Source organism: Xyrauchen texanus, chromosome 4 (genome assembly GCF_025860055.1).
Source record: "Xyrauchen texanus isolate HMW12.3.18 chromosome 4, RBS_HiC_50CHRs, whole genome shotgun sequence".
Taxonomy (NCBI): domain Eukaryota; kingdom Metazoa; phylum Chordata; class Actinopteri; order Cypriniformes; family Catostomidae; genus Xyrauchen; species Xyrauchen texanus.
The window spans coordinates 8,656,714-8,670,406 of NC_068279.1; the positions used below are offsets into that span (position 1 = coordinate 8,656,714).

General features: G+C 37.5%; 1 protein-coding gene across 1 annotated transcript in view; it reads right to left on the reverse strand.

Moving 5' to 3' along the window:
- The window catches only part of LOC127642886 (guanine nucleotide-binding protein subunit beta-like protein 1), a 41,549-nt gene extending 37,685 nt beyond the window's left edge, over positions 1-3,864 (reverse strand). The window contains exon 1 of the mRNA XM_052125319.1: positions 3,776-3,864. The gene's annotated coding sequence lies outside the window, so the exon portion shown is untranslated. The remainder of the gene's footprint in view (positions 1-3,775) is intronic.
- Between the last annotated feature and the right edge of the window lie 9,829 nt (positions 3,865-13,693).

The following is a 13,693-nucleotide window of genomic DNA, read 5'->3' on the forward strand; positions in this document are numbered from 1 at the left end:
CATTTCCTGCTAGTTGTGCATTCATAATGGAATAAATCACCTTCCGAAGGGCACGTTGAAGGGAGAACAATCATGATAGTCATGCTGTAAAATAGTTTCAAACAGAATTTCCATTAAAAATTACTTAAAAAGTGAGTTCCAAATGACCTTTATTTTTGAGCCCCACCCCTTTTAGCCTTTCAAGTTTTCACAGTGGAAGGTAAAGTCATCAAAGTTCATTGTGATGATTACTTCTGAATGGAATGCACCCTCATTCAAAACTACAGTGTGAGGCACTTCATTCATAGTGACTTTAACACGATTACTCAGCTACGCAAGTCATTTACTTTGACATTTAGTCATTTAGCAGATGCATTTATCCAGAACATAGAGACAATAAAAGTATTTTAATCATTAAAAAAAGAATTCTTAACTTGCCCATGGGTCAAGTTGACAGACACAGCTTCATTAAACGGCTTCAATGATTATAACCAGAGACTATTTAGGAGAGACGGATCACTTCTATTAAAATGAATGGGAGAAATTGGAGTGCCTAATGGTCAACGGATCTAGAAAGCAAGTCCCGCCTTACAGGTAAACGAGCCAATCATCTTTTAGATACAGACATTATCTTTCAATCAGCTTGAGAACGAGCATACGCACTATCTATACAAGCCGGAAAAAATAGTTTATTTGCGTAATCTGAGGTTAAGAAGCATAATTAATGATAGCAGTGTTGTCAGATTTTACTGCTGATTTGAAATATGTTCTTTGATAGTAACCTTGACCAACCATTTTGGGAATATTTGTGCTGTTTACATAGAAAATAGCTGCTTGAGAGCGTTCCAAAGATGTCCGCCGAGTGGCCTGACTTGGCTAAAAGACTGTTATAAGAGGAGTGATCATTCCCGAGCTCTCTGCTGATTAAATAATTGTAAGCATCTAAACTGCGATACAATTTCATCGCCTCTCTCGCATAGATGCTCAGTATAAACTATACAAGTTAACATCTATCGACAGCATTTGTGGCATAATGTTGATTACCACAAAAAAATATTTCCTCTAGCAACACACTAGCATTGTGGTGGCACGTTTTTAACATGTAAACACCAATTATATATTCTTCTAGAATATGTAAAAAGCTAATTTGGAAATTTTTACAAATGTTTCTCGGTAACACATCAATGAATCCTTATTAACAGAATGGAGGACAGCAGAGAGGGAGTAGATTAATTTTGAAAGCCACGGGGAGGTACTGTAGCCTGTACTCTCCGGTTTTCATGATTCCATACCTCTACAATTAGTCATTCTTTTCTTCATTCTTATCTCAGCTTCCCCCATCTCCCTCTCTCTGACATTTCCACCTCACTGAACACAGCACTCACATAATCATTAGTCAGCGTTTCTAACCCAGTTTACACACAACCCCCCTTATCAAAAAAAGAGGCAAACTCTCCCGTAGAGGAAGCAAATGTGCGAACGGACCTGTAGGTCCATTCTAAAGCTCAGTTAAACAAACAGATGAGGAAGTGAGGGGTACACACACCCTTTATTGTGCTGCTATGCATTAGTAAAGGAAAAAGGAGGGGGTATCTGGACTGGAAAAACAGCTCTGTGGAAGATAGAGAGCTGAAGTCAGACACAAGTGCTTCCACACCCTCTGTCATCCTGTCACTCATACTGACGAATCTGAACGACTGGCTGTATTGTTCACATCCATGGCGTGAATGCCACACTAAGGCTGAGACAGATAAGGGCTGAATGCATAGCTGTTCTTAGTGTGGGTATGTGCGTGGGTGATGGTGGTCACTTTGTCATTGCATCCTGACTTAAGGGGTTTTTGTGCTGATTACAAAAGAGGCCTGCAGGTAACGCTCATTTATCAGTGGACATTACCACCTGTTTCCTTCCAGCGGTGTATGACAAGATGCAGGTTTACTGGACAGAACGCAGACAGGTACATGTCCACTGCTCTGTCAGCACTTGGACAGTTGTCAAATTAAAATGTATTAATTCCATTGCATTATCATCTTTTATATAATCTAAAATCTTCAGCATTGTTTGACAAGCACAATGTGTCGAATCTAAATTTCAGTGATCTTGATTTTGAAGATTAATTATTTTAAACTTGACAATTTTTTTATTCTTCTGAATTTCTTGCTTGAAATGTGTGCTTGCGGTATCTTTCATACAAACAAATGCCACTTGTTTTGTTGTCTAATCTAATGCAATGACATGTGTGGAAAGTGTGGCTTAAAGGTGTACTCAGTGATTCCTTAGAAACACTGTTGATATTCAAACCCAACTGCCAAAACAAACACACCCCTCACTTAAGTGCTCCTTTGGAAGCTCCACCCCCCCAAATTAATGCATGCAAATGAATTCCTTTTACATCTCAGAGGACCCTCCACTGCTGAAAATCCTTGCCAATGTTGACACGGCTCCTAGCCCTCGACTTATCATAAGCCTTCTTTTTTTATTTATATTTGTCTGACCTTTTTCTCTTGGTCTGTTTCTCAGCCATTTGTCCTCCTTATGGTGCGTTTACATATAACACAAAGCGAGCGTTTTGCACGGTGCGATTACATACAAACACGTGCAATCGCTTTTGAAATTTAAAAGTCTGCATGACGCGTTGTCGCGGAAGTCTGTCAGCACTGAGATTGTACAGATGTGACTGACGTACTGACATAGTAGCAGCAGAAATCTGGAAAGAAATTAGTAAAAACTGTGGCGGTGTGTGAGCACACGCAATTGTATGACACAAAGTCATACATCTACAGAGAATGGACGAAAAACGACATCGCTTGGAGGAAAGTGAGCAAGGAAGTTGGACTACCTGGTAAGTTCTTAAAATATGCAAGTCTACTTGATTCCAGCTATTGGTTGTACTTTACTATTAACCAAGTCGTAGAAGCCCCTCCTAATGTCCTTTTCCGGAAGAGAATGGGGAATACCCACAGGTTCGCGTTACTCGTGTGAAACCAAGTTTAAACACACATTTATAATCCAGCAGTCAAACTCACGCAAGCAATGCAAGGCGAAAATTTTCTTCGCGTTGTATGTGAACGCACCCTTAGAAGAGTTTCTTCTAATTAATTTCCCTCTTGCTCTGCCCCTACCACTATCCTGTGCACGTGCAAGAACCCACTTTTGCTGGAGTAGTGTTGTGTTTTTGTTCCATTTATAGAGCCTGGGCTGTGTACAAATACTATAAAAAAAATTTTTTAAATATCAGCCCACCCACAGAATGGACAGCTAGCAGACTGTGAGAAAATATTTGCAGAATTTGAAAAAAACAAAAAACAACAATTAATGAGAGCACCTTTAAGTTTCCAAAGACAAAAACTAAAACCACTGAATGCACAAATATAAGGTGGTTTATTATTCTAAAAACGGTACACCAATGGCACAGAGAACTTATAATAAATGTTCCTTGATTTAAACATCAATAATAATTTGCATATTAAAGCATATCAACAATATGGATTATTTATAGCAACTATGCTACCCATTCAATCCATGCAAACAGATTTCTAATCTGTTCCTAAACGTGTGGCTGGCGGCATGGCAGCAGTAGATGCAGTTACAGTCTGTGTTGGCAGGAGTGATAAACCCTTGACAGCTTCATCCTAGTACAAAAGCACACCGTAGAATACTACACTCTCTGCACACACTTACAACTTAAGCATTAAGAGTCTCACAATATCGCGCATAACGACACAACAATATGCGAGTATATTCCATTAAATGATAAGGTTAAAACATAAACATTAAGCGAATGTGATTGTAGTACCTGAATAAACGGCTGCACGGCGCGTGTGGGGAATGAAATAAAAACATGCGACAATGAACTTGAAAAGACCCCGTGCCGGAGGAGAGGTGTCTTCGGCGGTGCCTGATTTATTTTCTTCTTTTTTCAGATGTTTTCCTTTCTTTTTTTAAATGTTTTTAAGACATTATTTACTTGATAAGTAGTCAGTCGTGAGCGCTTTTCTTTCTTTCTTTCTTTCTTTCTTTCTTTCTTTCTTTCTCAGTTTGAAAGTAGTATAGCCTAAAATAAAACAACAACAAAAGAGTGAAAATGCGATTAAAGAAACACCATGGTTATCATGTTTTAATAAGCCATAGTATTATGATATATATATCATAGTAATTTAATACATATATGGTAGCCTACTGAACATTAGCATTTTCCTGTAGGCTACAATGGATTTTATGGTATCCCAAGGTCCTTATGGCACCTGTACGTCTACAAGATGTGAGTTTAAGAGTGTTTCAACTGAATGCATTGCATTTTAATTAACATCCTTACAAGAATCTTGAGTTCTGGCAGCCTTGCCACAAATTTGCCACTCATTCTCAATTATAAACGTCTCAAAGACGTCTTATTGACATCTGAGAGGAAACATCCTATAGACGTATTGCAGATGAACAAACCACCTAACAAATCGTAGGATGTGTTCCAGATGTAAACACACACCAAAAAGTCATCTGGGAGATGTATGTGGTGATGTATATGGGGCACTGTGAAAATAAAAATAAAATTAGTTAAGGTACTATTCAGGCTTCCTCAGACACCAGGAACCCCCTGGAGATCCTCCAGACAATAAGCCTTAAATATCCTATTTACAAATGACTCAAGAATCTTCAAAAGGCCTCAAGCATTTTATATTGGTATATGTCCAATTGTAAGCTACTGCATGTGTGTGTGTTAGTGAACAGGGTTGGGGAGTAATGGAATACATGGAACGAGATTACATAATTAATATACAAAATATTAGTTACATTCATACGAGCAGACAGAGAAGTACGTATTTCTAACCATTTAACATGCACATGTTACCAGGCACAATCATGTTTATCAAGAAAATTCACATTGGATCATAATTCATTTTTTTCTAGTAATACCTTTGATATTAGGGCAAAAATCTTATTCTTGATAATCATTTTTTTATTGTTTTCCAGTAAAATATCTAAATACTTTTACAGTCAAAACATGTGAAAAATCCAGTGCTGAAGAAATAATCCAAAGTATTTAGAATAATTACTGACCTTAAGTAATCTAACTGAATACATTACAAATTACATTTTACAGCACGGAAATTGCAAATACGCCAAATCACTGTACAGTACAACATTTGACCACATCAATGTAGGCTCTGTTTGATAAAATTAAATTTAAATCACAATTAATAATGACACTCAGTATGAAATACCTCCCTTTTGAAACACAAAACTAAAAGGAATCAAGCGCAACATGACAAGTTCTCCTGTTGGGGTAGAGTAGCTGCTCTGTAAACAGCTAAGTCCCTTTTTGTTTCCCTCCTCTATTTCATCCTTTCTCTAATTGAGAAAAAGGGAGGGGGGGAAGTCTGCTCTAATCCACAGAGCACATAGCGGCCTTTCATACCTGCACCGGGTGAGAGAGAGACCTTTATTTGTACGTTTCGATCATGGAGAAGTCTCAGTCTCAGCTGGGTCTGAGCAAAAAGATTAGATGTAACCAGAGCACTTTAAACCTCTTTAGAGGCCCTGGATTAGCTCAACTGAGGGTTACTCCATGCATCTCTCCATCTTATTTGAGACAATAAGATCAACAAGGACACAGGTGCTGCATAGAATGTTAAAGGAATGTGAAAGGAATCTATGGTTTAAAATTTTTAAAGCATTCATACACATTTTTTTTCGTAATTCAGTAATTCGGAAAAGCCATCATGGCCAAAGTCGCAAACAGCATGGGAACAACCAACTAGCTCACACTTTACCCTGCTGTGCAATAGCAGCTTCATTAAATGACTAGAGTTTAAATTAGGAAGCATTAAACAATGATACTGATTGACAATGTTCGGAATGGCATGCTAACATGCAACGATACTATTTCTATTTATTTGCTAAGTGATGAGGTTAAGTGACAAATGTGTAACATTGAAACATTTATTGTTCTATAAGGACAACTGTTTTACTTATTTAAAAACAACAACAACAAGGGAGCAAACAATATACAAACAGTATTCAGCAAGTAGTAGGCTACTCTTGTATTCTATTCCGAACATAGCTTTTGTCAACAGTCATGGAGAAATGAGATAGCAACTCAGGCCTCAAACTGGGCAATTAAGGTAAAAGGATGGCGGCAGGCCGTTGAACCCACAGAGGGGGCCCGTAAAAACAAATCTTCTGCTCAGGTTGGTCAGATGCCATGCACCACCATACCATGAATTATTGGTGCCATCTCAGATTACCCGCAATACACCACAATGCCAGTGAAGGAGTGCTGTGGTCTCCCTGGGCCTAAGGAGGGGGGGCCAAACATTGCCCATCTTGATGGTAGAGGAGGAAAGGAAATCCCTTGGACCTCTCTCTTACAACAAGGGCATGTAGGTCAGTTTACAGCTCATCACTAAATTAGATAAGCTTTTAGTCATTGTGGCGGTGGGGGCGTGGCTGAGTGCTGGCTTGTGAATGGAGAGCGGGATCAGGAGATGAGAATGGTCATCACCTGGCAATGATTGTTTCTAACAGCTGTTTTTCATTGCAGTGAGAGTTGGAAATGGATTTAAGAGTGAGCCAGACGCCATCGAGGGGGAAAGAGCTATGAGCACTGTGTGCAGCTGTATGAGCTGTGTGCACTGAAAAAAGTGATCGAGTGAAGTGCATAAAAGCAAATTTTGAAATCACAAAAAAATGTAATCTTGTACAAAAGTGTACGACTGTTGCTCCCATAGAGAAATATAAACAAACCAACAACTAATGTTATGTTTTTTTTCATAAGATTAACCCTTAACCCAAATCTAAATCTAACCCTAAAGTCCAACCCCTTACCCAAACCCTAAACATAACCATTACTTTATTAGGAAAATAACTTATGTACCACACAAGAAAAAAAAAAACATTGGGTTTGGAACGAGACAAGCGAAGCATTTAAAAGGGCTTCCAGATGTCAGGACATTTTATCAGACTGATCTCACAGTGAAATCAGAAACAGAAGGTTTTCACACTTACCGAAATTCAAAACACTGCCCCAAGTGGCCAAAACGGTAAGTGTGGTTTGGCATATGTGCATGTGAGAACTCCATTTTCAGGGTGTAGAATCCACTGGGGGCGCCAAAATTGAGTTGTGATGGAAGTTTTTTAAGCTATAAAGTCTGTAATACAGTGAAGATAAATGCATATTTTACAAACTTTATCCCCAACCCTAAACCTAACCATCAGCTGAGTAAAAATCTAACGTTAGAGGGAAAAATGCAACCTCTGATTCACGCTCATCACTGAAAATGCAAACACGATACTTCTCAGTTTAAATGCGGGATCTGAACACGGGTCTCCCACATGCTTGTCATTGAGTTGCCATAATGTGGCCGATACAAGGGTACTGGAATTCTCTGAAACAACATGCCTACTTCCCGTGAAATCACATAGTATTGACATGCATCTTTCATTTGTAGTCTATTGCATAAATAAATATGAAATGAATAACCACATTTATTCACAGATGTTTCCTTTCTTCAAATAGTGTTGAATAGGAAGCTAGCTAAAATTTGATGCCTCTACTGAAATCTATTTGAAATTCTGTATGGGAATAAAGCCATACCTTTCCGTATGAGCCAAGGCATACAGATTATTACGAGTTGTCATGAGACTATATTGGGCACAGATGATTAGCTGTTAAGTGCCCCACTAAAGGACACAGTTGTGATAAAGCAGAACTATGGTCTTAGTAAAATCTCCTGTTGTTGGTTCACTACCATTCACAAGCAATCTTAAACATCAAACCTTCAAGCTTTCAACTTCAGAACTCCTTAATGCTTGTTAAGCCCTAACAATGCATCATTATCCATATGAACCTGCTTTTCACTGATTTCTCAACAGTTGAATCATGATTGTCCTTCAGGCAGGAAAGCACATTCAAATGGAACCATTCAATCAATCAAATGAATCAGAACTACAACTGTTTGTCTTAGAAAAGGGATATACTGGAAGAAAAGCTTGTAAGTTTGGATGGTCATGCATTGAGGAAAGTTCTGAATCTCCCAGTCTTGTGTTTGTCTTGGGGGTTGAGGTGCGTAGGTGGACGTTTTTGTGGCGATAGGCACCGTGTGTGGGTGAAACATCTCAGGAAGGGTGTTGATGGATTGCTGGTGTCTGGAAGGCACCTGACAGTGTTTGTGAAAGGCAGAATCTAATAAGGCCCAAAGCCAGGCATATAGTCTGTTCCTCTCAGCACAAGGTTAAGATCCTCCCTGGAGCTGCTGACGGGGATGAGAAAAGACTGTACATGAGAAGTTCGCAGTCTTATCTCAACAGTATGACCCTCCCTATAGCTCTTGCTGATGCCCTCATCCTGAATGGTTTCCCATGGCTCCAAAAAGTAGTTGTACACTAAAGTCCCACTTAAAAATATTGTTATGCAATTGTATTAGAAATAAACAAAATATGAGACTTTCTGGCTGCCAAACTAAGTTTACTGGTGGTGTGTATATGTCTGATCCACAATGAGGGAAGCAATTCAAGAGAGAGACAATGCAGTGTGTTCATTACCCTCAGCCATACTGCCCTGGGTTAATGTTTTGGCTGTGAAGTGGAAAGTATTGTCACAGGCTGTAAAGATAAGGTGATTTATGAGAGTGTGAGCATAATAATCACAGAGCCACAAGCCAGGTGGAGAGGACAGGGAGAGCAGGAGTAGAGAGAGGAAAGATGTTTTGACAGGAATTTTTCAACACTGTTGTCCTGAAGACTTGAGTGAAAGGACACAGAATCAATGAGAATCAATGCATTTTAATCTTGTGAATTGAGATACTGAGTAAGTGAGCTGTGTGTGGAAAAGAGGATTCAATTTAGACTCAGACTGAATAATTTAAGGATTTGCCCCCAAAAATGTATTTATTCATGTTTATGTATTTCCAAATCCTTTCAGAATAATAATAATAAAAACCTTTTTAGTAGAATATTTCTGCTCAATTAATTTGGGCTTTTCTATTCCAAAAAATTATTAAAAGTAATATAAATGTACCATAGAAGAAAGTCTAAGAACCTTTTGAAGCCTTATAATAGCTTTGTTTGAGGCATGGACTAAAAATCTTTCAAGGAACGTAAACCGAAAACAAAATTGTTTTTTCAGAACATTACTGAAAAATGGGAACAAAGTCTCTTTCAATTGTTCGGGAGTAAAATGTTCTTTTTAAAATGCTGGTAATTGGTTAATAACTGGTTAATTGTTTTCTGATAAAAAAAAAATTCTTCATGAAAACAAAGACTAAAATGTTTATCACAGTACATTTTCAGAATGACCAATGCCCCAAAAATGGGTAATGGGTAATGATAAGCATGTGCTTTGATACTGAAGGAAATCGCTTTGGATTAATTCTGCATGATTAAAGGGAAAATGCTCTCATCATTTACTCATTACCTCATGTCATCCCAGATGTGTGACTTTCTTTCTTCAGCAAAAAACAAACTAAGATTTTAAGAAGAATATCTTAGCTCTGTAGGTCCATACAGTGTACATGAATGGTGATCAGACCTTTGTAGCTCCAAAAATCACATAAAGGAAGCATAAAAGTAAACTGGATGACTCCAGTGTTTAAATTCATATCTTCAGAAGAAATATTATAGGTGTGGGTGAGAAACAGATTAATATTTAAGTCATTTTTTACTATAAATCTCCACTTTAACTTTTCAGATGTGGAAGTAAAACTAAACAGGCACCATGTGACTTTCTGATGTAAAAGTGAAAGTGGAGATTTAGAGTAAAACAATTATTTAAATATTGTTCTGTTTCTCACCCACATCTATTATATAGCTTCTGAAGATATAGTTAACCTCTGGAGTCATATGTATTATGTTTCCTTTATGTGGCGCGTATACTGTATGGACCTAAAGAGCAGATATATTCTCCTAAAATCTTAGTTTGTGTTTTCCTGAAAAAAGCATACACATTTGGACGATCTTGCCATATCCCCCACCCTTGGAGTACTGTCATTTTAAAAAGAACAGTAATTAACTGTTTTAATAACTTTTATTTAGTTCTAACTGATTACCATTTGGGAGGCAGGAATGACAGACCCGGAAAAAAAGAAAGAAAAAGAAAACAGTTTCTACTCAAATATTTAGTTTTTAGAGCCTGGTTCGAGGAACAGGCCATTCACTGAAAACTATTCTTCTTATAGCTATATATACACAGTATACTGTATCTTCTTCAAAGATTATTCAATATTCTTTTTATGACAAAAGTGCAAGCATTTGTACCCAACTACCACAGATTGAAGAGCACAGGTTGATCAAAATACATCCTAATTCAAATAACACATTTTTTGACATAAACAAAAGCATTTAATAAATGATTTTCCTCCAAAGGATAACATTTTGTTTACTGCAAACAGTTCCATGGAGATTAAGGAGATCATGCAGATGATCATGTGGATTGTCACGCAAGTGATAGAGCCTGTAGGTCATGTCTCATACAGGAACAAGAACAGAAGACAACAGGAAAAAAAAAAAAAAAAAAGAAAAACTCCTTAGGTATTATATGGTTCTATGTGAATGGTTAGCAAATGAAGAGCCTCATTGCCTTAATGTCATATTTATTACATTTTTAATACACTATAAAATATAAAGTCTAACAAAAGACTAGCGTATATGGAAAACTAATTTTTTATGGCTGCAATTAATATATTACTAAGAAACAAACATGGACTTAGCAGATTTCTGAGGTCTTGACAGGTGATTCGCCAAGCAGATACAAAAAACAAACAAACTCTTTACACATTTTATTAGCATATCATGCACTTTCATAATGACATACAAACTTATTTTGTGAAACTTAAAATTGCACAGAAGAGTCTGTCATAAATATGCTCTTTTTGAGGCATTTATTTGCTCAGAATTATTAGTGACAACCTTAAGTTGCCTTTCTGTTTAGGCAAATAAGCTATTCTGAAAAATAAATGGTGTTTCGCCCACTTGTCTAAAATCCTGGGCTGACCAACTGGCTCCCGTCTTCAATAGAACCCTGGAGCCGTGTGAAGTTCCCTGCTGTTTCAAATGCTCCACCACCGATCCTGTCCCAAAGAAACCCAAAATCACAGGACACAGTGACTACAGACCAGTCGCTCTGACGTCTGTGGTCATTAAGTCATTTGGGAGAATGGTGTTGGATCTGCTCTTTCTTTGTTTTGTGGAATCTTTTTTGCAGGTCTTTGGAAGGATTAGGTCATCTGCTGTACTCATGAAGAGCCGGCTCACTGAACATTTGTTTGACTGTCCAACGAAACTGAAAGGCTTGACTTGAGACTTTAGTAATCCAATGGCAAAGTTGTCGATGGCAAAGGCAAACATGGACTGTTTGAGTTTAGTGGGATAGACGTCGGTTGGCGCTGTTGTGCGCAGGGTTAATGTGCACATTTCTCTTTTTTCTGTTTGTTCGTTTCAGGGGAAAGTTCAGGGTTTGATCGTCGCACTAATGGGGAATGTGGTCTTTATTATCTTGTTTTTGACACACAATCTATTTTTTTCTAATGTGTCAAAATGTCAAATGTTAATATGAGTGGACTGTCTTTCTACACGTGGATTGTGAATGGGTTGGGGCAACGTTTAAAAAGAAGGAAGGTTGTTTCTTTTCCCTGCAGGAAGCTGAAAAATTTGGGAAGATATGGGGTGGACATGTTTTCTTTATTGCTGGCTCAAGTAAGAGCAGGGGAGTCAAAACATTGATAAGTAAACATCTACAATTCAAATGTTTCAAACAGAGTAAAGATAAATTAGGAAGAGTCATTATTGTTTTAGCTGAAATTCAGTGGCAAAGTTCACACCCAACGCTGATGATCAGGGCTTTTTTATAGAACTTGAAAGGATGTTTCAAGCTGCTGGGACCCCTCATGATATAATATTGGGAGGAGACTTTTATCTATTGATGGATTCAGTCCTTGATCATAGTGAAGCAAAAAAGTGTGTAAGGCCCCTAGAGCAAAATTGATGTTTTTCAGAATGTGTAAAAATCTTGGTCTTGCAGATATTTGGAGACTTTTGAACAAATCTGATAGGGTCTATACAGATTATTCTGTGGGCATGGCTTGGGAGGCACTTAAGGCGGTTCTTAGGTGTCGGATCATACAGTATGCCTCATTCATAAACAAATCCATAGCATGAGAACTTGTGGAGTTGGAAGGTAGAAGTTGCAGAGTAGAAGTGACGAATGTTGTCTGATAGCCTCAGAGAATTAACCAAATTGAAATACAGATATAATACTATTTTGTTATGGAAAGTGGAGTTTTGGTTATTCAGGGCAAGACAGTCCTGCTTTGAATTGGGGGACAAAGCAGGAAAACTTTTGGCTAGATATATAAAGTGAAATCTGTTGGTGGTGAAATATTTACCTCAAACATTGATATTAATGATGCTTTTAAAGAGTTCTATATAGATTTTTATAGGTCCACATCTTCGTCAAATGATGAAGCTTTAGAAACTTTGTGGAACCTCTAGAACTCTATAGGCTTTTGTATAGGCTTTGTCTTAAAGGCACACCCACCTGCTGGCAATGCCAATCAGAGGATTTGTTTTGTGGTAATCAGTATCTTCTGCAAACCTGTGTAAACTAAACTAATTTAAAAATTTCTATATTTATTTTTTTCTCCATTTGTACAGTGTGGGACAAATTGCATGCCTTAGCAAGCACCACTAATGACTAATTTTGTTATATGTAAGCTGAATGAGTCTTTTGGATTCCCAGTGATGAGCTGAATAGAAGACAAAGAAAATCAGGTAGGAACCTGAAACAGCTAGCTCCGAGCAACTACTTCATTGATAAAAAGCACACACACACACACAAAAAAAAGACAATGATCTAACTTTGGACATGGACATAAATCTGTGCCACACATCTGGACTGTAATGAGAGAGTAGAGTCTATTCTAACCACACCCTGAAGGATCTGACATACTCACGAGTCAATGAGTGCAAACTCACTCGTTACAGTATTTGTGTGTGGCTCTTTAGAATGGAATACTAGCATAGGCTACTGCCTACAGCATAGCACGCACTACTGCCAACTATTAAAACGTAAAAAAAAGAAGAAAAAAAAAGTATGTGAAATGGTTTGCATTACGCAACCTTAAGCATTCCAAATGTAATGTTTACATGTTTATTTTATCATTTGGCGACCAGTTATTATCTTTTAAATATTTCATTAATATTTGCGGAATTTTTTTCTCTCCAGATTTTGCCATTTTATCAATAAATGGATCAACAAAAATCGTGGCTGATATTACCTCTGGTTCAATCAAGCACCTTGCATGTTGCAGTATAGGCTACATCATAACAGACTGGCACAGCGAGTACACTGAAAATGACAATCAAATAAAAAAATGATGGAAAAATATCTATGATTATATCTATTGATTTAAAGTTGTTCATTATAAGTCACAAGATTATTCGTGCATCATTCTCTGGTGGAATGTTTCCCATCAAGATCATGGTTAGTGTAGTTCTTCACCAGGAATTCTGCAATAAAATGCTATTTCAATTTTTTTATATTTAATATAAATAATGTGGACTTTGTCTATTGGGGGACAAATGCTGTCAATAAAGCTTAACTTGTATAGAGCGTGGAAAATTCCAAGAGACAGATGATTTAGCGCAAAAAGCATGTCTCGTCCCTTCTCTAAGTCAATCTATTTGTTTTACTTTCCTACGCACAATTATATGGGTAGGTGCACTT